This window comes from Aythya ferina (genome assembly GCF_964211825.1).
Source record: "Aythya ferina genome assembly, chromosome: 10".
NCBI lineage: Eukaryota > Metazoa > Chordata > Aves > Anseriformes > Anatidae > Aythya > Aythya ferina.
The window spans coordinates 7,377,425-7,401,453 of NC_140306.1; the positions used below are offsets into that span (position 1 = coordinate 7,377,425).

At 46.1% G+C, this 24,029-nt stretch overlaps 2 long non-coding RNA genes across 2 annotated transcripts; both read right to left on the reverse strand.

The window, feature by feature from the left end:
- Nucleotides 1–3,943: 3,943 nt before the first annotated feature.
- Nucleotides 3,944–8,618, reverse strand: LOC311441821. Its single transcript, XR_014696236.1, has 3 exons — nucleotides 7,751–8,618; nucleotides 7,467–7,586; nucleotides 3,944–5,396 (listed from the first exon to the last, which is right to left on the reverse strand). It is a non-coding gene; the product is annotated as an uncharacterized lncRNA (long non-coding RNA).
- Nucleotides 8,619–16,895: 8,277 nt separating this feature from the next.
- Nucleotides 16,896–23,680, reverse strand: LOC311442375. The gene is made up of 3 exons (XR_014696590.1): nucleotides 23,439–23,680; nucleotides 19,425–19,621; nucleotides 16,896–17,293 (listed from the first exon to the last, which is right to left on the reverse strand). It is a non-coding gene; the product is annotated as an uncharacterized lncRNA (long non-coding RNA).
- Between the last annotated feature and the right edge of the window lie 349 nt (nucleotides 23,681–24,029).

Genomic DNA, 24,029 nt, shown 5'->3' on the forward strand with positions numbered 1-24,029 from the left:
TGAGCTTGACAGATGCCCCACAGTCACTAATTGGAATCCTACCACTAATCTCACCTGCTGCAGAGAGTTCTCAATGATCACCACCAAATAAAAAATACAAGAAAGAAAAAAGAAAATACCACAAGTACATGTGTAACAAATGCTTTTTGAAGTTCTCTTGCACTGTGGGGGAGATCACAGCACAGCCAGCCTGAGGGGGAGCTGTGGTGCCAGGGGAACTGCTGTGCTTCAGCATCTTCCCCAAACTCCTCGGTGCCTGTAAAACTGCTTGCTTAACTTGCTGGTGAACCGTGCCCTGAGGTAGTAAAATGCTTTAGGGGGTCAACTGTAAATACTGGTCTAAAAGCTGTGCTCAGGAAAGCATACAGACTTTTCTAATTCCTTAGTCCTGTGTCAGGTTCTGACAGCTTGTGCTGTGCATTACATTCACATGTAGTCCCAGGCTACTTTTCAAGTCTCCTTTTGCACCTCGTACTTCAATTTTCCTCTCACAAAATGTAAACTTTTCATGAACACCACTCTGACACAGAAGAACTCACAACTGTTTCCTTACAGAATAATCTGAGCTCGTAACCCCACATCAGGAGTGTCATGCCCCTGAGTTTAATATATGGGACCCTTCTCATCCCAGCCCTGTAGGCAGAAGTTTCTTTTCAGAAGCAAAATCTGTATTCCCTTGCAACAATATTCAGCAATCAAGAGTTTGACTAGCTCTTCGTGTTTCCAAAATGGATGGCATAATTAAATGATTTAAAGCCTGCTGTAATCAGGAGTGCACAGTCAATGAATATTCAAGCTGTTCTCATTGTTAGGGATGATAAAGAAACATCGCTTTTGGTGGGTTATTTTTTATTGTCTAAAGAGTCATCCAGAAGATGGTGCCACAGTTCTGCCTGTAAAATGAATGCCAGACCAGAGAGAGTCCTTGCACAGAAAATAATACTTCATTGAAATTTAAGAGTAAACTTATTTTCAAGGGCAGCTCAAAGCTCCAAAACTGACATTTAGTCTGTGTTAAGGCTCTTATTGAAAACTAGGGCAATGTATCTTTATTGCTTTTGCTCTGTGTCACTCCAGGCAAGGTCAGCCAGCACGACAAGGAAGAGAAAACCCATCCCATCTTCCCATTCCCTTCTGAAAAAGGGATAGATCTTTGGGTATTTGTTAAAACACTCTTCCTGGGGAGCAGCAAGCCATCAAAAACTATAAAGAAGACGAGCACAAAACAAGCCTCTCTCTCGATGCTTTATGAGGCTTCAGTGGAAGGAGGAGATGCAGCATAAATAGAGAACATAGCTGTTTCTTCTGGTTAAGTAAGAAAGAAGGGCATTTTCGAGGTTTTGTGTCACTGAAGAAAGTGATGATGTCAAGCCTGCAGATCCTTGTAATCAGATCAAATAATCTGATTTCCATTTCACGAATCTTCGCACTAACATAGAAGGAAAAAATGAAAATTGAGATTGCCATGAAACAAAATCTTTGCTCCTACCGAAAGCATGCATTTAATTTTTTCTTCCATTACAGTTTTCTGTTGTCTGAGGTCTCTTCTCTGTAGCTCAAGCAATTTGTCATCCGATTAGTCTGATGAAGCATAGAGAAGTCATTTGAACTGTAAATTTTCTGCAGGCAAAATAAAATGCAAACAAGAAGAGCTTCCTGTGCCTGCCAAAGTGATGATACTCAGAATACAAATAAGAAAAAGCCATGCTGACAGCATAAGCTATTTTTATATTCTGTCATTGGCTCCCGGGCATGGCAGTTTGAACAGGACCGCATCTGTATTCCCAAACCCAAATAAACCATGTAGTCTTAAGTGAAGTTCATGTCTTACAGAATAGCTGTTTAATCACAGTGAAAGGATACATTGCAGGCAGGATGAATCACGACGTTGATTCACACTTGGGCTGTGTGTTTGCTGCTGGGATCAGCCTGGACAGGAAAGCTAAGGAGAGGAGGGTTTCCTGCCATTGACATGGGGAGCATGGGGCCAGCGGGGAGCTCATGGTGGCTGCAGGAGCTGGGAGTGCTTCACGTCATGGTTCAGTCCTGGGGCTTTTAGGAGCCCACCTTGAGCCCCACCGTGCTGGGTGAGTCCTTGTGGCCATGCTCAGGACATGGGTGCTCTGCCACCCTCCTGTGGTGACATCCCAGCTTCCGCAGGCAACCAGTTTCATTGCCTGAAAGTTACCTCCAGGGCCAAAGCTCACTGTGTGACAGCCCCCGGTTAGGTTTTCTGCATGAGAAGGGTGCTGAATGTCTGCAGATGAAGAGGGATGCTGGGCTCCCTCTGTCCTTCACACAGCCCTAGCATCTCTCAGCCTCACCCTCACGTGGCTCCTCCCTGCAAAGGCAGCTGTGACTTCCTTCACTTCTTCAAAACCGAAGGCATTTAGAAAACAGAAACATTTTTTTTTTTTTTTTCCACAACACTCTTAAGCTGCTGAATTATTGCACAAACACATGGCATGTACTCGTTACCTGCCAGGATATGCTTAACAAGTCTGGCTAATTGCAGTAAATCTTGCTCTTGCACACTGTTTGTCAGCGCTGGATCTTGAAGCCTTTCGGGAGGTCAGGAGCATTAGCAACAGGCAAGATTTCCCACAGAAAGCAGAGCTGAAAGGAGTGCTAATAGGACTATAACTGGCAAATAGACCATGCAGCCTCACAGAGGCCTTGATCCCACATGTTGTTCCAAAATAATCCCTTGGAAAATGTTACTGGAGGAACAGGAGACTTTTGTGATGCAAAAGAACTGCTGCTCATGAATTTCTGGAAAGTATTTTTTCCTCTAAATGAGCACAGAGAGGAGACTTCTGCCAAGCCTGGGAGTGTTTTACAATCCAGGCACTACTAATTCACCACTGTGCAATATTATTTAAGCAACGCGATTAATTCTCACCTCCTAACTTAGAAGATGACTCTGATCTCTACAGCAAGCCTCTTGGAAAAGCCAGGCTGCTGCTTGCTTTGGCACAGGCAGTCACACCACACTTCACTCTTACCAGCCCCAGAAGAGCTCAGGGAGCTTCAAATGTGGGTCACATTCGGCTTGTCCCTTCCCTGGGACGCCGCCTGTGGCCCTGCAGTGCTCCCAGACACGCCAGGGACATGGTAGAGGGACCACAAGCAAGCACCAGGCTGTCTCCCAGGATGGAGCCCCAACCAGCAGCCATCCAACCCAGGCAATTAAACCAGGGGCAATAACCCAGCCTGTCATCAAATTTACACACAGTTCCTCAGGAGAAGTGTCTGAGTGCTTTGCTTTCCCCCGGCATTTGCTGGGCTGACTGCTCAGCAGCTGCCCGGGCCATGTGGCTTTCTGGCACATGCGGGATGCTCAGGAGGGCACCATTTGGGTGGCACCGGCGGCCACGTGGTGGAGGGATGATTGATAACCCCATCGGAGCCACGGCTGCGCTTCCACCCACGCTTGCTGCCAGGCCCTTTCAAGAGCAAGATGCCTCTGCGCTCTGCTCTGTTTTTGACAAGCAAGTACAGCACGATACACAGCAAGATATGTCCGTCAGGCTTTTCACAGCTTTGGACAGGCCTGGCTGCTGCTTTAACCCAACTCTTGAGCAACTGAGCATGTTTGGGGATGCTCCCAGTGCAACCCTAAGCCAGGAGCTCTCTTGCAAACTGCTTCCCACCATGAATGACAAGGGACTATTGGCCTTGACACAAGACTGTAAAATCCTTGCCCTGCTGGGATGGAGGCAGGAGATATGTCCTGTATCCTGTGTGAGTGATGCAGACCTGGGGCCTTTAGCATCAGTGCTCTCCCAAGTTCTAGAAACTTGTAAAAAGTACAAAATGTCAGGAATTCCTGTGCAACCCTACTTTGTTTTGAGAAAATGGGGCTTCCTGATAGGAAAGAAGCTGATCCATGGATAATAATTATTATTATTTTTTAATTATTTTACTTTTTATCAGCCTGTTCTCTGCAGACGGAGGTGAGAAGTTGGGTGTTAGGCAGATCCTTGTTGGCACTGGGAAGTGGAACTGCATCTCCTGCAGTTAGGAGATGCCAAGGTAGTAGTGACTTGGCCAGCACAGAGGTGAAGGTCTGCTGGAGAGCTTCAACTGCAGATCCATTCTTACTGAAGTCTACCTTGCTCAGGTTTGAAAGAAAGGAAGGGAGAAATATTATCCAGATTATTAGCAGTGACTTTTGCCTTTTTCATTAGGACTTCACCCTGCAGGAGAAAAAAAGGGACGGCAGAGCTAACGTCATGGATAAAATTGAAGCCCAAACCTGATTTTCATGCTCTATTTATTGCAGTAGATCAGAGGTCTTGTCTGAGATCCTTGGGAATGTAAAGAACAGTGAGTTTGTTAGAGCAAAGAAGCAGTTGCATATTTTCTCCTGCCTCAACACAAAACTCAGCTGTCTTCTCAGGCTGAAATGAGTCCTTGTTCAGAAACTGACCTCGGGAGCAGAAGTCTTTCATGCTGGCCAAGAATTTGACCCCAAATGCCTCACATACAGCCAGCTGGCTGGGCTGGGGCGCATCCTCTTTCCCTCGCACAGGGGATGCACCACCCATGGGTGCAGAGCCTGGTGCTCAGGTGCCAGCACACAGCTCTCCGGCAGGGAGGACACAGGGGTGCAGCTGGGTGACCCAGAGCCCCCAGAGGTGGATGTGGCATGAGCACGAGATCCATGATTCGGTGTGGGAACAGCCAGCAGGCACTTTGCAAACCTCCTTGCCACGGACTCATGGCACAGGGAGTATCCAGAGGCAGCACCCCAAAAACACCTTCCACTTCCTTTACACAAGCACACTCCAAAAAAGGGCCTCTGCTTCCTTTCTCCAGAAAAATGACTTCCCCAGAGATGCTGTTGTTTTTTTGGCTGCTGTTTCCAACACACTGAAACTCACTGACGTGCCGGCTGGGCTTCCGCACTCATGAGTTTTCTCTTTCCAGGATCCAGCTGAGTGTCTTGGGGGAGTTAGAGATCCTCCATTGTGAAATTAAAGTAAAAAGCACAGCTCCCAGTATGAGGGCTGTGTTTCTAGCCCCAGTTTTGTATTTCAAAGAAAATGGCCTCACTTAGCAAGTTAGCTGCAAGAGCGCATGGGCCGTGTGCCAGCACTGCCATCATCTCGCTATCATCTGCGCGCTGAATTACTACATAGTGACCTTTCAGCAAGTTATTGGGATTATATTGAATTACTTGGGGGAATGCTGGGACCAAGGCATCAGCAAGTGTCCTTATAGCCAGGGGGATTGTGTGGTGGCCTTCCTTGTGCCCGTTCCACCAGCAAAGTGCTGCTCCTGAAGTCAAAGAAGTGAGATTTTTGTTTTTCGGTAGCGGAGCTGCAGGTTTTTTCTTGTGGGATACCTCATGCTGAGGTAGATGCGAATCAGCTGGTCTTTCCTTTAGGTGTCTGCATTAATTTGCACAGAAGAAGTAGCTTTTAGTTTGATATTTGCTTAAATGAACATAACAGAAGGTGAGGAGGAGAGAAAATGATTAGCAGATTCAATCACAGAATTGCTTTCAAAGCTCTTCACAGGTACTAGAGAAGCAAAGCACCCAACTGATGGGAACATTTTGAGCACGCTGATGTTAATCACAAATGGTCTCAGACTGGTTCAGTTTAAACCAGGGATCTCTGGCTGGAGATGGAGCAGCTTTCCCAGCTGTGAGCAATGCCAAGCAGCCATTTTATTGTTTACTGGCACATCAGCATGTGGAGGAAGGAGAATGCCTCGTGAGCCACAGCAAGAGCCACTAGAAAGTTTTCTCATGTGCAAGTTTCATATTTTTTTTCATGAATTTCTGTCCTATGAATATTTCTTAAGTGCACTTGAAATGGAGCTGAGACATAGGGCTGTGCTGACAGCAGAGCCTGTTCTCCACTCTTCCCTACCCGTGTAGGCAGCATTAGAAATCAGTACATCAAGTATCTCAAATATCTGTTAGCTCACTGCAAGCCCTAGGATTCATAACCCTGGACAACACTTCAATGCCAGTAAGAGCAACATTTCATTTCCTTTTACTGCTGTGGTAACCTTCCAGTGCTGAGATACATGCCTGTGGTCTCTAAGCTCATGTGGTAGGTAATAGATCTAATAATCCACATTTCATTTTGCAATTTCCAATAGTAGGAAACTGTGTTTGCAAGGTTGCACTTGTACAACACCTCCCCAGAGCCCTCCTTGGGTAGGGGGTTGCAGCTGCAGGGCCTGGAAATGTGGTGGTTTGCACCCCCAGCTGGAGCTAAAAGCCAGCATTACATTTGCTTTTCACCAAAAGTGTCTCATTTGTAACCTGCTTATGCAGCACGCGCTGCGGTTGGGCTCTTATGTGTGAGGCAGATACATACTTTAATCTAAGCCAAATTTCTAAGCATTGCGCTAAGTAATTGCATGCGTATTATACACAATCTTACAAACCTGATGACACTGCTAATGAAGAGCAGCTATTATAAATGGTGGCACTTAGAAAAAAAAAAAATTAATACTTTTAAAATTAACTAAATTTCTTGTTGCACAGAAACGTACCATTTCTAAGCTCCCCCCTTAGCAAGTGTAACCTCTTAAATCTGTGCTGCTAAAAACAGGCGGCACACCTTTTATTCGAAAGAGAGTATAACACCAATAACTCCTACTGTTTCAGTGCAATGGGAAAAATAAATACCTCAATATTTAGCCATCCTCCTGAAGCACAGTCCATTCAGTTGCATTTCCCTGCAATTTGCTGAGCTGCCACTTGATGGGGCCGCCCGTCTCCTTTTGTAGGATCCTGCCCTCCTCTTCCCGAGGCCCTGGCGCTGGGGAGGCTCCGGCAGGCAGGGCAGGAGCCACATCTCACCCCCCTCTGCTCGCCTGAGTCCCTGCTCCTGAGCCTGTCACCCCTTTTCAATTTCTCTGCCTCTTTCTACATTAATCCGTGGTTGCAGATAAAATTGCTTTCTAAATCTCTCTGCTCTGCCCCAGGAAAAGGACAGTAGCAGCAGTGACTGACCCAGGGCATGCAGCTCCACCTCTGCCCTCGTTATTTCCAGTGGTGCCACAGTTTCCCCCCTCAGTTTGAGGTCTGGGGTGATCCCCTCCACTAGTGGGCACCTCCATGGACCACCCTCAAGTACCAAGAGGGCTGGGGGGCATTTTCTCAACTTAGAGGCACTCGGAGTTATCACAATCCTTTGTTTTCTGCTGAAGGAGGCAAGCAGACTGCAGAAAGGGTTTAACAGCACTGGGAAATAACTCTGAGCTGGTATTATTTCCTTACGTTGTTGCAATATTGGCCAATATTTCATCAGATGTGCTTTAACCTATTATCTCCTTGGCTGAACTGGCAAGTGTATGGCCATCATAGGATCCATTAATAAAGAATAACCATGTGAGGACTTGGAGGAAAAAGAAACTAGACAAGTATCTGTGCACTGGCTTTGGGAGAGGAACAAAATGTTTTTGCACACCCTTTTGGCTTTTCCATGTTCCTGACTTACCGTTCTGCATCCATGGTCTGGCTGAGGGTGAGGGCTTCAAACTCCCTGCTTGTTACGTGGCATCCCTTTCAGAGCACTCCACCCAACGGGGCCCATATCACAGCCTTAATGCTTTGCTGTCTGCAAAACAAAACAAAACTTTTATTGTGTAAGCATGCTCTATGCTGGCAGGCAAAGGAGTGTGCTAAACTGCATCAACTCTGAATACCAGGTAAACCATGGAGCTCTTTTTATAACACCAGAACCAGCAATGTGTGATGAGCATGGGGAACGAAGCTCATTACCAGGCAAGGGGAAGGACAAGGCAGGATGGCAGCAGTACCACCAGGCCAAGGATCACGTAGGGATGGAGCAAACAGGCCTTTTTCTTCCCTACATGATCAGCTACTTGCAGCCAAGCGCTTCTAATTGCTTCCACCAAAGTTTATTCCCTTGAACTACTCAGCAGTGAATTGTTCTGAAGTCTCCAAGGAACTGGGGAAAAGAGGCATTAAAGAGGTTGTCATCTCTGTCAGTCAAATAAATGGCTGTTTTGTGAACCAGGGGAAGTGCGGCAGGCTTAGCAGGCTTGGACATCAGCAAATCACTTGCTGCGGTGTCCCCAGGGGAAATTATTAGTTTTGATAGCTAGGAAAGGGCTTGTGGAAACTGGGAGACGATTTCCAAAAGTTCAGGAAGGGCGAGAACTCGGCACCCTTTCAGCAGAACACCAGGCCAAAGGGGGGGCAGAGGCCGTGTTCCTCACAGACCAGGCCAGGACTGAGCCCACTTCATGTGCTGGCAGCCTCCGCAGACAGTGTGTGCTAACGAAGTTCAGCAAGGAAAGAAAGCTGGAGGCACTCTCACCACAGAGAAGGTCTGACCGCTGGGGAATGAACGTGGGATGTAATTGAACAGAACCGAAGCACCAGGTAACGCATTTAACAAGCAACTCCGCCGTAAGTTGAGAGCTTGTTATTTGGAAGCAATTTCTCTCGTTGTATCAGCTGCTGACAGATGGGGAGACGTGAAGTTGGGATCAGGGAAATGGGAATCCAGGCGTGTAGTCGCTGAGAGCTTCTTCTAATGCTGACATTGATATCGACGGAGATCTCTGCAGGAGGTTCAGCTGAGCTAAACTGAAGCTGAGCTCACCCAGAGGCCCTGGCCACGAGCAGGATGGTGCCCATGGGACCTGCTCAGCTCAAAAAAGGGCTCCTTGCCTCAGCAGGGGACAGAAGTGGTGGCACAGCATGGCACAGCACCTCACCTTGCCCTACCTTGTACGCCTGGGAGCACCTCTGTGGGGTACCCGGGGGCTTTGCTGGCCACGGGGCTGCGTGTCCCGTGGGGAGGCTTGTGGCTGCCTGCCAGCACTGGGGAAATTAGGGTAATTGTCAAAAACAAGCAGCTGGAGGTTTACTACCAAAGAACAATATTTGGTTGATTAACTTTCTGGGACAGAGATAGCTGCAGCTGAAGCTTCGGCAGAGAGGGGCAGAGCCAGCACCTCATCCAGACCCCCCGTGTCTGTCCCCACGGGATGGGGACATGGCAGGGTCACATAACTGTGCTGTCACCTGCAGGGAGCCTGCGTGAGCCCACAGGGATTTCCCAGGGAGGGAAATTATCCGAGCATGTTTGCCTCCAACCCACAAGAGCAGTGTGTGGGGGGCTCTGAAAGCAAAGCCCCTGCCACGGTGCTGCTGGCTTTGGCCTTCCTCCGGTGCTCCTCCTCACCGCGGCTGGGAGCAGGAGGGTGCGGGGAGCCCCAGCACTAGGACAGGCGGTGCTGCCAGCAGATCTGGAGAGGCTCTTATCAGCACAACACAGCTCCCAGCCCAACGTGTTCAGCCCGCCCCAAGCGCTTTGACTTTCTCTGGGTTTAAGAGCACAAGCAGAGGACTCCCCTTTGAAATAAAGACTCTATTTTTTTTTTCTTCCTATTTTCTCCTTCAAAATTGTCTCGTAAACAAGGGATTTGCCTAGATATTTTAGAATACACACAGATTTTCACTCTACCATTTTCCAGACTGAGCTGGAAATTAAGACATTTTGAAAGGTAAATGCACACTGACATTGTTCCAGGGGCCAGGAGCCAGGTGCCTGGCCAGCCGTTGGTACGTGTCTTGGTACGTTGTCCAACTCTTTGCAGTACTGTTGTGCTGAATTTAACAAAGTAAGAGGCTAATGCACAATTTCATTTATAGTTCGCACAAACTTTCCTGCTGCCAGCCTTGAAGTTAGGTCACAGAGCACTTGCTTCAAATTGTCTGGGCTTTCAGGGCTTTGAGTTTCATACAGGAATGCCTTTTTTTTTTTTTTTCTTTTTTTCCTGACTGTTTTAATGAAGCATCACTGAATAGTCAAGGGAGCTCGAGCACATAGCTGGTTTAAGCACTGCTTGAGTTTGTTGGTTAATCAATATTATGCATACAAAAATAGCAACAGCACGACCTATTTCCCCACTCCTTTTTGTTTTGTTTCCTCCTGCTCCCTCGTCTGTCAGAAGCCACCTCTTGACACTTGCCAGCTCTTTAGAGTTGGGGCTCTTTTGTCTATATATGTTTGCCAGTACAGTGCAGTGAGATCCTGCCTGTGTTCAGAGAGAGAGGGAAAAAATAAAATAAAAAGCCCTTTTTGCATGGAAACTTGCACAAATTTCCTAGAAAACGTATCCAGGGCAGGTCCATACCTCAGTTCAGACAAGGCGAGTTGGTTTCAAATCAGTTCTCCATTTTGTCTGAACTTCTCATAGGAGACTGCTGTCTATGGGAAGCATTGCAGCCAGACAGCTTCTTGTGCCTGCTTCCCACAAAAACACAGCCTAAAAGCCCTGCAAAAGACCTCTCAGAAGCTGTTATGGAGAAATGAGGACCATGGGACTTGTGAAGGGTTGCTGGGATTTCTCTCTCTCCAGAAAGAGCAGAAGGGGAAATCTTTTGACCGTAAGGAGGCTGCATTGATTTTAAACACGCTGATTTGCTACAGAAAGAGTCTGAAGGTGGGAGGTGAGAGGGTCTCTCTGCCTTCTAGCTGCAAACTTCTTCTATTCTTACCAGAAAGAAAATGCAAAAGGAAAGCTCAGGAAATTCAGATTTGGTTCAATTATGCCCTCTGCTGCTACAGGGCTGAAACAAGGTCCGGTGTAATTTACAAGAACAGCATGCAGCGTGCGATTTGAAAGCTCTCCTTTGGCTTAGAGGCTGGGAAAGCTAATTAAAACCCTTTTTGCTTAGAAGACTTTTCTGGCTCTCTTCTGCTCTCTCCCCCCATGTAATAAGTAATGATCCTTCATTAGACCAACATTATGCAAGAGGTATCATTTCACTACCTTGCACAGCCTAAGAACGATTGCTGCTGCCATCAGTATTGGCAAAGAGACTAATCCAAGCCATGATGTATTAGTGAGGGGCCATCAGAGAGTGAGGGGCCATCAGAGGAATGCTGGTGTAATGTATTCGAAAAAGTGCAGGAGAGCAGCTGGGGAGGAGAGGGAAAAGAAGAACCACCAAGGCTTCATCTGAAATGGGCCCTCTGCTCAAAGGGTGCCTACAAACTTTAATACACAGCAAAATACTTTTCACTTTGTTTTCCCACAAAACACATTTGTTCCTCTCAGAGCACAACTTCTTTGTGAAATTTTGATTTATTTTGTTTTTCTTATATTTATTGATGCATACAGGTGTTCAGCAAGCATTAGTGGAGTTTCTTAGGGAAACGGCTGTTACCCAATACCCTTTATTCAGATATATTTGGGCTCTGCAACACTGCAGAGAAAGACATAATGCTACAAAAGCCTCCGCAGCAAGGGAAGGAGGGACCTCACTTCTGACCTGAGATTTCTGTGCCTCTGTCTTTTCACATCCCCAGGCTCTCCGAACACTTGGTTCTTGTGTGCTGTCATCGCCCTCCCGAGCACATGAAGCTGTTTCACTCATCTCTCTCTCTCTCAACAAATTTCAACAACACCAAGATTCCTTATGAAACACTGCAGTACAAAGAGAAGGCAACTCAGAGAATCTGAAATACCACCCCTAAAACCTGCGGGTTAGAGAGAGAAATGGAGAGACACACACCCTGCTACAGCCCCATGAGCTGTGACGTGAAAGGCAACTGGAGGAAAAACTGGGGAGAGGCACTCTGAAAAATGATGGAGATGTCTGAGACAGCAAGAGCCTCTAAAAAAGGGAAAAAAGGGGAATATGATAATGAAAGAGGGGAGAAAGAAGCTGCTTGCCCAGCGGTGCTGGCAAGTGTGTGAGCTGGCACTGCGAGCTGACGATGATGGGTGCACATCAGGGCAGAAGTTTACATAATGCAGAAACACACAGCCTCCGTTTTCAGACCTACAGGGGGGTTGGTGCCTGCCATCAGTGTCTAGAAGAAATGTTCCCCCTTAACAGGATGATTGTGTTTGACATGACAAGGATGTGACAGCTTCACGTGTGGAACAGCAACGGCCTGGGTGGGTCTGGTGAAGGCTGATACAGTGAGCTCAGCACGGATCGTGTCTGCGCAGACAAGAGAAGGTAATCGTGCCTTTAAGTCATCTCAGTGCTCTACACATAACAAACATATTAGAAGGTTCCTATTCTTACAGGTTTTCGGTTCACCTCAAGGAAATGCCATTATAAGGACAGAGCAGGTTTGACAGCAGGCTCAGCTTTCTCTCTAGTCATGATTTATCAGAGCAGGAAGCCCCTCTGAGCTGAGGATGTGTTGGAAGGTGCAGGGGGAGGGATTTAGCTCATGGAAAGTGCAGGTTTGGCCATAAGGCAGTCACAGAGATGTGGGTGACCTGGGAGCAGCCTGGCATCAGCAGCACCCAGGCTGTGCCCTCCCCTGTCCCAGCACACGCACGCTGCCAGAACAGCTGTGCAGCTAGGAAATCAGGGAGGGAAACGTGTGGCATTTCATACAGAAGCACCTAGGGTCACTGGAGAGATGAAGCTCCATGGTGATGCTTATTGGATGACCCAGTGAAGAGATCAGCTTGGTCCCAGCCCAGACCCCACTCGTGCTGCTCCCCACACCTACTTGTGCTGCTCAGGCTTCCCCAGATCCCACCCTCAGGAGGCAGAAGGCTCCAGGTGGTTGTTCCTTTACATGAGCTGTTTCTAAATCTGGGAACCAGCAAGGGATGTGCTGCTGCTGCAGGGTGCTGAGCACAGTGCTCCTCAGGTCCCCACAGGAACCCCCTGCATCACCCTACAGGCAGCATGAGGGGAAGCAGGCCACAATTGTGCCAGAGATTGCCTGTCAGCTTGTGAGCATCCATCAGGATTAGGTGCTCAGGATGAACCGAGGGGCAGTGAATTATAAAAAACACTCTAATTTATTTTGGTGTTTTTCTCTTTGTATCTCCAAATTTCTTTTCCTCAAAGTGCATCTTTTTACACTTTATATTCCTAGAAATAGCCATAGCTGGATAGCTGCTGTTTTATGAATGGACAGCATTGTTGAATCAGATTAAAAAAATCACCACCAGGTACGTGGCATTTTAAGAATTCTGTGGTTACATCAGGTGCTTAAAATGCAGGGGCCTCAGCTTGCTCCGTGCTCCATTTTCCCACAATCTCTGAAAGAGCCAAAATGGCCTGTGATGCCTGTTGAAAGATTATGCAGTCCCTTCAAAAGTCTGCAGGTGAAAATGAACCAATTGTATCTGAAAGCCTGAGAGCTGCCGCAGCCAAAGGTTCATGTTAATGGATGGATCACCCTCATTTGCAGCTAGGATATCCAATATTAGCAGCGTTTCAGAAAACCAGAATAGACCAGATGCCTCGTAATCTGCAGGAGAAAATGTAATGTCTCCCAGAGGCTGATTTTCACTGCCTGGCTCCTTCTAAGTCTGCACCCCCCTGGGAGTCAGAATTTGGGTCCCTAAAGGGGGCAGACACGAGGTGGCTGCTCTGGGGTTTGCACAACCTGCATCTCCCCGCTGGCAGCCGCAGCGTCCCCCAGAGCAGTGGTGCTGGCTGCTCCTCGTCTCTGCCTTAATCACCCTGCGACGTTACAGGCATCATTAATATCCGTGCACCCAGATGGCTCCCAGCCGCCGTGCCCAGCTCCCCATCGAAGCTGTGTGCTCAGACCAACTGGCTGCACTGGGAATTGTCTCGGAGACGTGAGAGGAGCAGGGAGACGCTGCAGACTCTTTCCAGCAGCAAACACCCAGGCTGCAGGCTGCTGAAACCCATGCAAGCGCTGCCACTACTGGCAATAATCTTTGGATGGGGCTTTAATACTGAAAAATGGGGATTTCGTTCCAGAACCACATTGTGCTTGTGATACAGATTTTCTCTGATCCGATTCATATTTAATTTATTTATCCAGATGAGGAACGCATCAGGAGGAGGGCGCGAGGATGGATAGGCACGAGGACCAGGCTGCAGGGCCCTGCTCTGCCTCCTTGCCCTGCCCTCATCAAGCATCCTTTCTCCCCACCAAGATGCCTGCAATGGGGCACGTGCCTGTCTGCCTGCTCAAGGAAATGCAGCAAGTCTCTCAGCAGGGCAAATACGAACAGATGGGGAATCTTGCATCATCAGAATTTCAGGAGAAATGTAAGGCTACCTATGCCTCATGAGATGCAAACTCCACTCTCTTTAATATTCTTGATTGCGCCTGTGAGCAAGAGATGCTCTGGCAGCGTGCTGGATGCTAACGAAGACCTCTTCATTGTCACACTTAGCATGGTGAGACGGCTGGCCTCAATTTCCATTTAGTTGTACAGTTTGCAAACTATTTTATCAAACAGCTGACACGCTCTGGAGAAGTTGCTTCATTAGATTTATTTATTTTGCCAGAGCGAATCCTTGAGCATAGACATTTTCAAATCACTTGTAAAAATTGTGAGGCAGGTTTCTGCCCTCCTGAAGATGGGACCTGCCTGCTTTTTGCCTTGGATCAATTTTTTCACTGGTTTTATCTGTACCGTTGATTATCTTCTGAGCTCTCACGATAACTGAGGTCCTTGCACAAACAATGTTTCTTGGCAATGCAGGAGATAAGACACAACTGCACATGAAGTGCTGTGAAGACAATCCTCCTGAAGATGGGACCTGCCTGCTAGGTCTTCTTCATTAGGTACTGCTTTTTCTGCATTATGAGGGCTCCTATCTTTCAGAGGTGCCTTTACATCCCACTTTATGGATTATAAGACTTCACAGTTAAAATATTTAATCTTGTATTTTAAGTTCTGCTTCTCAAAGGGCTATTAATACTGCAGTTAACAGCTGAACCACCTTAATGCTTCTCTAGTGTTTTTCTGTCTCCTTTTTCCTTGTTTTGAAAGCACTGCAGCTGCTCTCCTGCAAGCCTGCAGATAGCAGGGTATTTTCCTAATTGACAGCTGACATCTCCTCTGCCTTTTTGCCTTGGATCAATTTGTTCACTGGTTTTATCTGTACCGTTGATTATCTTAGAATCAGAGAATCAGAATCAGAGAATGGCTTGTGTTGGAAGGGACCTTAAAGATCATCCAACTCCAACCCCCTGCCATAGGCAGGGATGCCAGATGCACAAATATTAAATAGGGAATACTTTCAGGTCACGATAACCGAGGTCCTTGCACAAACGGTATTTCTTGGCAATGCAGGAGATAAGACACAACTGCACATGAAGTTCTGTGAAGACAATCTTCCTACCCCAGCCAACACACTGTACCCCCCCTGCAGCATCACTGCCCTCAGCTGAGCCAGGACCTTGTGGACCCTGTGGCAGTGCCAAGGAGCACGCACAACACTTCCCGGAGCTGCTCAGCCCTGTGCACAGATAACGCAATTACAAGCATTTGTCTCCCAAACTTTATTAAGGAGTTTCTTAAAATCTGTCTGCAGCACCCCATCATTAGATGTAATTAATGTTTGTGCTGTGGACAGGGGTAACCTTGCAGATCAAAGCTGTAGTAATTCATTTTTTTCTGTTGCAAACAGCAACAATACCCAGAGCTCCCTTGAGCCATTCCATCTTTATTAAATAGACAGAGCCTTGGCTGCTCAGATTTGATAAATCAAGGGCCAAGATGTGGGCTGAGGTGCAAGTGCGTATCTCCAAACATTCAATCAACCACCAATATAATGAGTGGAGGGTTGATAATTATAGAAACCTAGCATATTAACAGGCAGAACGTTAATGGCAAAGAACAACATAGAAGCTTATATTCCCTCCAGCTGAGAAGGTAAATTGCATTTCCAAGTTATGACAAACTTGACATTTATTATTATCTATTATTATATTATTTATCTCCTTTAAAGTATCGTTTAGAGGCCTCAGATGCGGTCAGAGTCTGACCGTGCTCTGAAAAGGTTATATTTTAAGTCCCTGACATTAAAGATAATATTTCCTCCTGTCTCAGTTCTGCCAGCTTGAGCAGAAGTTAAGCTAATTGGGAATACGTCCATCTGAGTGTACGGAGGAGTGTGAAATGCAAATGTGAAATTCTCCAGGTATATATTAAGCAGTGTCCTGCGCTCCTGCTCGCTGAGGGACTTGCAGGAGGTGGCTCTGCAAGGTCCCCAGGTCCTCCCCACGGTGCAGGAGAGAAGCTGGGGCACATTTGGGCACCGTGGTCTCCTCCACCTGCCTTCACACTAGCCCTCATGCACGTGGGGAAGGCTGGCGAGGGCTGGAACCAACAAAATGAGGTCCCATCTGTGTGATGCATGCTCACCGTGTGCCACCGTAATTAAGGATGATGATTACCGCGTGCAGATGTGCTGGTGTTGCACTTTGTCACTACGGCAGTAATTTCTTTTCTCACTTGGCGTTATGAGATAATAACTAAAGGTTTGTATTTTTAGCAGCTTCGTGGAATTTAGGTCCAATTTGTTGTGGCATTTCCTAATGTTCATTTCATCCTTGTTGTGCCTAACCCAGGCTGCTGCCACACCAATCAGTGGTGATTTTATTCTTAATTACTGCATTTTAAAATGACAATTAGGTTAAAAATTATATTGTATAAAAAACAACTTACATTGCACAGATCTGTTATGAATGGATGAAATAGAAGTCTTCCCTTTTCTGGTTTTACAAAGTTTTTGCGAGTTGTTTTCCATAATACTGATCATAAAACAAGGAGCTCCCAACCTGTCACAATATTTTGGTTTGCAAACAATACATGGAGATAGAAATAAAAATTGTAAAAGAAAAAAAATAATAAAATTATTTATAGAAATAAGAAATCTGTGTTCCCTCTTGCATGCATAGCTGTAAATTAGAACTCAGAGGAGGAATTGCTGAGGTTTTGGGCTCCAATTTCTGACATAAATTGGGGGACACTGAACTGAAGTGAATGAAAACAAGAGTGGATACCAAACAGTCCCAGTAAGCCACCTCAGCTGAGCCTGTAAAATATGGTGATTATTGCACTGGCCGGGAAATGCTGGGCTGCAGAACTGGAAGATCTCACTGCCAGGAAAGAAATCACTTGGCTCAGGTGCAGTCTAATATTTCAGCCTAATTTATTTACAGGTAGGTACACTCATGGGCAAGTATTAGGAGCATTAGAGCATTGGAAGGCCAATGTGAATCATGGATGGAAGCCTTCCAAACTCCACACACAAACTTTTCTTACAGAAAATAGGGACCTGCACTCACATCTTAGCTGTCTGCTGTCACTTTGATTTAACTCAGCAAGTTGTTAGTGACATCTCTGTGCTCCACTTCAGATATTTCATAAGGAAATAGTCATTGATTACCCAAGATGAAAGACTTCAAATGGGACTAGCTGCTCCAGTGGAGGAGGCTTTTCTGCTGCAGCCATGGCTGGGTGTGCTGGGCCTTTGCTCTGGCTCAGTAAGGACATTTCCGTGCTTTCCAGGAGAGGGATGTTGCAGCAATCACTGTTTTTGTGGGAAAATAAATAAATAAATAAATAATAATTAAAAAAAAACATAATCAAGCAGCCTGCTGTGGATAAGTTACTACTGGGGGAAAAAATTCCCATGTCTTGCAGGTGGGTCCTGCTGCAAACCCTGGCGGAACAGAAAAACTGTACTTTTCCCCATTTTAAATCATACCATCAGCATCTGGCTCATTTTATGGAAGGACAATCTGCACCCTGCAGATTAGTGAAAGCCTCCATTTATTATCGTTACGTCAGTAATGTACCTCATCCCAACTCTTTGCTAATCACTCCAGTGATCATCTCGGGATGAGTGGCTTGCAGGGGACAAAATGCCCTCTGTGGGCGTACAAACCCTTCTGCACCCTGTGCCACCCATGGGTTCACAGCACCCAGGTTGTGGCAGCTGCTGCACCATTGCCTGGTAAAAGGCACTGCTTAATTCCTGGTCTGTTTCTTTCATTTGAGACTGTTCATCTTTTGTTCTCAGATAATGTTTTTAAATACTGTGTTTTGCAGGTGTTTTTTTTTTATGAAACTCCTTCAGTGACCTACTTTGAGTTTAAAATAACCTTATTAGCAACACAGTAATGATAGTTAGCCTTCCTACATACGATTTGTCTTCAAGGCATTGCTCTAACTTTAGGCAATCTTCACAGTGGTTGTGAGAGGCAGGTGCTCATTGCAGTATTTTGAGACAATTCTGTTAAAAACGGAGATGATGCGGAAAAAAAAAAAAAAAAAAAGTTAGACTTGCTTTCCACAGATTTTTTTTTAAAGTCTAATACTAAATTTTGTTGGAAAAATTAGGTTATTAAGAAACATGGAGGTAATGGCTGTCTAACCTTTAGCCAGGAGAACCTCTCATGTATGAGCAGCAACAGGAAGGAGACCAGCATCTGCTCAGTCTTTACTGGTACCAAGACCATTCCTTGCATCTCAGTCATTTGTAGCTTTTCTGGATAATTTGACATAATGAAGCAGGCAAGAACAAGTTGAAAGCCCAGGAAAGTATTTCCAAGCTCCAACCAGCTCTACAATATTTGAGAACATGGCTAAGTCCTGAACAGAAGAAAAAAAAATAGTGTTGTACTTTGGCTACTTGTTCTTTCCAAGGTCTCTTGCTAAGCCCTAGGCTAAACCAAGTACCTTGCTTATGGGACATACTTGGATCATTGCATGTTACTGTTCCTTGGCCACCTCTTACCAGCCTCCATGCTCTTTTGAAAAGAATTAAAAAACATCCAGAGGTAAACAACTGCTGTGTTGTCACTGCAATTAGATCTGAGCAATTCCCTGAGCAGCCAAAAAGCCCTTCACTGCTCAATTTTTGGACCATGCTAAGGCATTCGATATGCTGCCATATGTTTTGGCCTAGAGACTGGATTGAATGTCAAACAGAATGAGATTCTATATGTAATGCCGTGATTCATAGGACAGACATTATATTGGCACATTTGAAACAGCTGCAGGAGCTGAGCCTCAGGGATACCTGAAGGGGAAAAGAGAGGAGCAGCTGCCCTGAGCCTGGTGCTGGTTGACTGGGCACCCTAGTTTTAACCAACAGGTCATCTCCTAACGCCAAAGAGGTTTCATATGCCTCTATTGCAGAGAAAGGAACCCGAGGTTTGTGTACTTTCCATATACCCTGCCTCAGGGCACGGGCTGATCCCCACCACGAAGGTTTAACCTGGGGGAGCTCGTCTTTGCCAGCGGCAGTGAAGTGCTGACACACTCCCACGGCAGTGAGACGGCTTTCCTCCATGCCTGCATTCATCTGAATTCCCCGGAGGTGAATATCAAGTAAGAAACAATAGGCTTTGTGATTCATTGGCACTGGTGTGTGGGAGAGAAAACCCCGCTGTGCAGCGAGAGGCCCAGCTCAGCATCCTGCAGCTTCCCTCAGCACCAGTGGGTACCTGGGGCTCCTGGTGGGACCTTCAACCTAACTGGACGGTGATGGGAAATCCAAACACGTCTTCCATTTGCTCAGCAAAGATTCTGGGATGACCCCTTACTAATAAAAAATGCTTACTATGTCTTTAAACTCTTCTAAGGGATGTGGGCATGTTTATCATGGGAATAGCCAGCGCTTGCTGCAAATACGGAATTATTGGGGATTTTCCTACCTTTTTACTTGATCAATTCTTCTCTTGTCCTAGTTGTCATCTGTCTGAGGTGGACCTCACTCTGACTCACCCAGCAATTATTGGGAAGGAAATCGATGGACAAAGTGGTTCCCATTTTGGAGAGCCAAGTAGTTGTGCTCCAGCTCATGATGTTTTTCAGGTTTTCATCCAAATGAAAACATTTTTGGCTTGTCAAACTGAAAGCACAAATCAATTCAGAGCAACTAAGTTAATTCGTTTTCTCTAAAAAGAAATCATTTAAAAAAATATCTCTGCATAGGGAAGGCTGAGGTGAAAAATTATGTGAAATTACAGAATGAAAGTTGTTTTAAAATGAAAATCAGGGTTGTAGTTTGAATATCCAAATGCAATATGGAAGCAACTACAAAACCATCATTATTTTTGTTGGAAAGCTCCTTACTGTAGGTTTCCCTTTTGATTAATCAGTTGAAAACATCCGGAGATGATTTAGCTGGTCTTCATCTCATTAAGTTAAGCAAGAGATTGAATAAGTGGGCAGACCAGGAGGGGATATATGTGAGGGAGCCTTGCCCAGCTGTCTGGGAACTTGGCCTGTACACACAGCAGACAGTGACTGCCTCACTAGGTGGCATTGGGTTCCTGAGGCAGGTCCTGAGCTGCAACTTCAGAAAGAATTACGCTGGATGCGTCACTGTTCTTAAAAACAGAATATGGCACCGTGACTCATCCCACATAAACCTGTTAGTCCTAAAACACAAAGAAATGCTTATAAATGTCTTCTGGAAATTTTATTTCTCTGTTCAGATTGCTGAAGCAAATGGTATGGTGCAACAAATCCATTCCACTGTTTGTGCATTAAGTTTTTTTCCCCACTTTTCTCTGCCAGTAACTTGAAATGGAAAATACCTGCAAGAGACCCAGTATTTGCAGCTGTGCCATGGAACATCAAGAGCAATGGAAGGCCGACCTCCGAGGCTTTCAGTAATATTAGTAAATTGTCACTCTTTGAAAGCCCTGTTGGCACTGCATTCTCTTCCTTGCAGAGTCATTTAAGCAGTTTCTACATAATGAAAATTATAGCACCACATAGTGCTTAATGAAAACACCTGGTGCCTGCATCTAACTGCTCCTATTGTAGCCAAACATCTTAAAGGATATTTACAGAGATGGGTTGACACCGAGGTTCTCCTTGATGAGGAAATCATCAGAGTCTGAAGGCAAGATGTACAAAGCTAGGCTCTCCTCTCTGCTCGGGAAGAAGTGGCAGCTGCTGGTTTAATCAAGGAGAGCTAGGGTGCATGCACACGCCTTGAGGCACTCACCTGTGGGACAGCTCAGACCAGGGTGGTTTGGGAACCATCTGTGACACCACCTCCCTGAGAGGCACCTGGGAGCCTCTGGGAAATGCACACAAAGGGGCTCTGCAGCATAGTCTTGGTTTCAGGGCCAGAAACACACACTTGCAGGAAGAAAATCAGATCCCTGCTGTGTGGGAGGGCTGAGGCCTCTGCTCCCCAAACCAGGATTTGCAGAGCCAAAAGGCAGAGCAGAGCTGCTGGGAGGACACAACACAGACGTGCCAGGAAGGAGAGTGTGCTTTGCCTGCGCTCAGCAGGATTCAGGCATGCCCAAGGTCTGTGTCAAAATCAGCCTCTTGCATGGTGAAAGCCAAGGGCCTGGTGCCTTGGCTCTCCAGACCAGGTGAGGAGTGGAAGGTAGGGAGGTGCTATCACCTTTACATCCCCCTGCTAGCAGCGTCACCCAGGAACCTGGTGTCTGAGCACACCAAAAGCTGCAGAGGTGCCTTCAGCCTGCCCAAGGCAGAAATCCCAGAGAGCCTCTATGGGAGGAGTGTGCTCTGAGAGGAGCACAGAGAAAACTGCATTAATTTAAGCTCAAAATGAAATTAAGCATAAAATTTGAAATGAGGGAGCTTGTTGGCTGTCTCAACAGGAAATTACTGTCCCCTAACACAGTTAGGCAGCCTGGCCCCAGGGCGGCTGGGCAGAGCACTGTAGATGCCCTGAGCACAGGGAGGTTTGGAAAGGGGATGCTCAGGACTAGTTCAAGCACTTCTCAAGAGGCAACGCAAACAGGCACAGTTGGCCAGTGAATCATTGACTGCTCAGAGTGACAGACACATCCAAAACAGCAGCTCAGCCTCCTTTCATTTGTCTGATGGAGTCTGGTGGGAGAAGGATGATGATCAGGTGTGAGGAGGTGACAATCCCTGCACAGCCCCTGGAGGCCCTGATGTGTCAGGTCCCCTCTGTCATGGGGCAGAGATGACATCTTCCCCCTTGGAACAAAAGCACACACAACCATGCATTTGGGGTTGTTTCTGGGCCTGCAGAATGAGCTTTTCTTTGAGGGGCTGCAGAATGAAGTTTTCTTTTTTCCTCAAAAAGGGAAGGAGCTGGCACAAGGCAGCACTGAACCCCAACCCCATACTGACCTTCTCTGCAGAGCAAGCATTCCTTTGACCCTTCAGCTCATCAGCAGTTTTAGTTTGAAATTATGCAAGGAATTACAACTGCTGAAAGGAAAGGGCCTTACTCTTTCCTGGCTGAAATATTGAAGGTAATGGAGAGAGGACATGAAAAGGTCTCTGGGTGGAAATGTCAAAGAATAGGAATAAATGGGTATAAAAAATCGCTAGCTTTGTTCTCCCAAACTTGCAGCAGAGTCCAAGGCGAGAAATTCTGCAAGGACACAGTGGATTAGTGATAACCCTCAAGAACAGAGGATAAAACATAATTGAAAACAGCGTCATCTTCAGTACAGTAAGAGAAAAGAGCAGAGTTAACTCAGTTGGTAAAAATATCAGCTAAAACATCTCCTCCTTTTCACCAACAGGCCAATGTTTAATGAATATTTCCTATTAGAAACAGCAGGTAAGTTGGAAAAGGTCTGCTGGCAGGTTCCAAGTCTTCTGTAATGTTTAAACATATTTCACCAGTTTAGAGCTATGTTCACATTTATGCTAATAATCCCTCTTAAATACCAATTTAAACACAAATTCCTGAAGCTAAAACCCATTAGATATTTCTGTAGATGAGCACTGAAGATCTGAGAACTTGCATAGCACATATTGTAGTATGAGAAATAGCAGCAACCTAATAATACTAACTGCTTAGTAAACATAATGGAAATGAGCAGAGAACATTGAATACTTAATACAGCTCCTTTGTAAGTGTTAAAGACTGCCTTAAAGCTGCGGGTAAGGAGGTGAGGACTTGGCAGCTTCTTTTAAATGAGGTAAAACATAAGATGCTAAATTATGCATTTCAAGATCCAGAGAAGTCAGTGAAAACATCTTCAAAAGAAAGACTTAAGTGTAAAGATTCACTGTTTGCTGACTTCTGCCTATGTGCAGGCAAAATACATCTTCATCCCAGCCTTATGTTTGGTGGGAATTCAGATTTATCATACCTTTTGCTGAGTTCATGTTGGAAGGCAATTAGTGAAAGAGCTCAAGCAGAGGCCATCAATATTGCTCTGCTTGATTAAAAAACCCATCTGGAGCTGGCAGTGAAGTAGCCTGCTATTGGCAGGGGTTATTTAGTGCATCACCGTTCCTCTGCAAAACTCTGCATTTCCTCCATTATCACAGGGTGAGATCCCTGTGGGCGGAAACTTGGGAGACGGTTTTAAAAGTGAACGTGAAATAGAGTGAGACCATGGTGCTTGTCAAAGGGATCAGCCCTAGAGGCTGCTGGCTCCCTGGATTTTGGTACAGCAGATCCACCTGAGGGACTTCAGCACCGTCTGGGTTTTAGCCCATCGTTTGCTCCTTTAGCTGGTTATTGCAATTACAAAGGGTGAAGTACCTGGGTCTCCTGTGTTTTAACTCTCTAAGGACATGAAAGGGGCAAGACCTTTAGGGAGAGGTTACATCTTGCTTTACATCATCTCCAATAGCTGGATAAAGAGCCAACGAGAGCTCTTTTTCAGCTCTAAAATCTTACTGATGGAGGGCTGTGTGGGTTGAGCACTGCAAAGAGAATACAGAAAAGTAGAAGTGAAACCTACCTTAAATGAACCTTTATTCTCACATTGTTCCTGTACTGGACTTTGCAGCTAAATCTTCAGCCCAGAATGGGTTGTGTGTCTGAGCGAACACCTGATAGCTCCAGCTGTATCAGCTGCTCCAGGGCAGGCACTACCACTCCTTACCGAATTTCTCTTGACCACAGCTTAGTAAATATGCAGCAATTTGGCACATCACACATTCATCCCTTCTAGCCTTGCTCCTGTGCTAGCTGCAGGAGAAAAGCCACCATGAAATTCCCCCAGCTGCAGTTTGTTTCACCAGTTTATTTGTTTGACAGGAGGGTGGGGGATCACTGGAGCTCTGCATTTCCCAGCTGAAGCAGGCAGCATAGTGGTGATGGTGGCTGTCAGCATTTAAAATGGTCAGCCAAGAGCAAAAGGTCTATTTAGCCAGGCTGGGAGCTGATAGTGATTGAGGAGGTCTATGGTTGAGGAGGAGGAGGAGAAAAAGGGGCAAAGAAGATCAAGTAATGAAGTTAGACATAGTGGGTATGGTCTCATCAGTACTGGTTTCAGCTGCGCTCCCATTTTCATTCAAAACAATTGGTTCCAAAGAAAGCTACTCCCAGG